Source organism: Empidonax traillii, unplaced genomic scaffold, assembly GCF_003031625.1.
Source record: "Empidonax traillii isolate 1590-97213 ecotype Southwest subspecies unplaced genomic scaffold, ASM303162v1 scaffold347:size1123457, whole genome shotgun sequence".
Classification (NCBI taxonomy): domain Eukaryota; kingdom Metazoa; phylum Chordata; class Aves; order Passeriformes; family Tyrannidae; genus Empidonax; species Empidonax traillii.
Genome location: NW_020955540.1, coordinates 895,588 through 897,595, shown reverse-complemented (window position 1 = coordinate 897,595; position 2,008 = coordinate 895,588). Strand labels below are relative to the sequence as shown.

Genomic DNA, 2,008 nt, shown 5'->3' with positions numbered 1-2,008 from the left:
AAGTCCTATGAGGAGAGGCTGAGGGAGCTGGGGTTGTTTAGTCTGGAGAAGAGAAGGCTTAGAGGTGACCTCATCACTCTCTTCAACTACCTGAAGGGAGGTTATAGCCAGGTGGGGGTTGGGCTCTTCTCCCAGGCAACCAACAATAGGACAAGGGGACATGGGCTCAAGCTCTGCCAGGGGAGGTTTGGGTTAGATGTTAGGAAGAAATTCTTTACAGAGAGGGTAATCAAGCATTGGAACAGCCTACCCACAGAAGTGGTGGATTCACCATCCCTGGAGGTTTTTAAGCAGAGATTGGATGTGGCCCTTAGTGCCATGATATAGTAATTGGAGTTGGATCAGGGGTTGGACTTGCTGATCTTGGAGGTCTTTTCCAACCCAATCTATTCTATGATTCTATGATTCTATGATTAGGAAGAATTTCTTCACAGAAAGGGTGATTAGACATTGGAATGCACTGCCCAGGGAGGTGGTGGAGTCACCGTCTCTGGAGATGTTTAAGGAAAGACCGAGCATGGTACTTAGTACCATGGTCCTGTTGACAGGGTGGTGTTCGTTCATAAGTTGAACGCCATGATCTCAGAGGTCTTTTTCCAAAATAACTGATTCTCGGATTCTGAGGAAAACTCGCTCGTAACCGTGAGAGCAGCAGTCCAGCCGCTCTCCCCCGGCACTGACCTGCAGGTGCCGCGGTTGTCACCGCTCCGGCCCTTGGCCGGATCAGGGGAAAGGCATTGCCTCCCTCAAGACTCCGAGCCGCGGCAGCCCCGCCTGTGCCGGCCCACGGTCCGTACCGCGGGGAGGCGGGACCCGCTGCCCGGGCAACAGGACCCTGCGGCTGCTCCTCCCTCGCCAGCGCGGGGCGGGCGGCGGCGCGAGCAGGCGCAGAGCGAAGGCACCTCCCGCCTGCCCCGCACCGGCACCGGCACCGGCACCGGCACCGCAGCATCCCGGCCGCGCCTCCGCCGCTCTCAGCCCCGGGGCTGCTTCGCCGGGGGCTCGCCCTGTGCAGGGCGCCGTCGGGACTCCATCGGCGCGGCCTCTGCGAAGGACACCGCTCGCCGCCAGCCATGGACGGGGACAGGGTGGAGATAGACGGCGGGATCATGGAGGGGGTGAGCGCCAGCGGCGGGCCCCGGGCTGCGGTCCCGGCCGGGCGGTGCCGCAGCGCCTGACGAGCGCCGTTTCTCCGAGCAGGGTGGGCAGATCCTGCGGGTGTCCACGGCGCTGAGCTGCCTGCTGGGGCTGCCGCTGCGGGTGCGCCGGATCCGCGCCGGGCGGAGCCAGCCCGGCCTCAGGTGAGACCCGCCCCGGGCGGCCCTGGGGCGCTCGGCCGATGGCTTAGGGCGTGCGGGGCCCTCCCGGGGCCGCGCAAAGAGCCTCGGCTGCTCTCGTCTGAAACACTGGTGTTTCCATTGCTTTGAGAAAGCCTTGTTAGCAGCAAATGCCGTCTGTGGCTCTCGAGGAGTGAGTGCGGGGGAGAGCTAGGGATGAACCGGGCTCGGTCCCGTCGCCCGCTGCCGGGGCAGGTGTGGGCGCGGTTCGGCTGCCGCCTCGGAATGATTCCAGAGGTGCTAAGCGGACACACGGAATGAAACACGAAATACAGTCATGTAATGCCTCAGCGAGACGTGGCTCACCGAATGTACAGTGTTAAGAAGAGCTAGTGTATTTTCTATGTAAGTTACCCAGACAAATGGAAACGCAAGCACAAGAAGACACATCCATAGCAAACCTGATCGCTCTCCTGTGGCACTGCAGCTGGTTCTGGCACGGCCAGTATTGCCGTCCTTATCCATTCCATTTCTGTCCAAGTGTTTATCACATTAGGACAAGCAACTGCTCCTGCATCTCATCTGTCTGTCTGGACTCATTCTAATGGAAAAGATACCAGAATCCTGCATACTCCAGAATGGCCTGAATGCTGCTCCTTTGGCTCCTGTGAACTCAGGAGAAGTACTGTAGAAACCAGAGCGAATTTCTGGCCCTTGACTGATCAGAAATT

At 59.5% G+C, this 2,008-nt stretch overlaps 1 protein-coding gene across 1 annotated transcript in view; it reads left to right on the top strand.

Annotated features, from left to right (window-relative positions):
* Window positions 1–1,245: 1,245 nt before the first annotated feature.
* RTCA (RNA 3'-terminal phosphate cyclase) overlaps window positions 1,246–2,008 on the top strand; it is a 10,387-nt gene continuing 9,624 nt past the window's right edge. The window contains exon 1 of the mRNA XM_027892338.1: window positions 1,246–1,301. The gene's annotated coding sequence lies outside the window, so the exon portion shown is untranslated. The remainder of the gene's footprint in view (window positions 1,302–2,008) is intronic.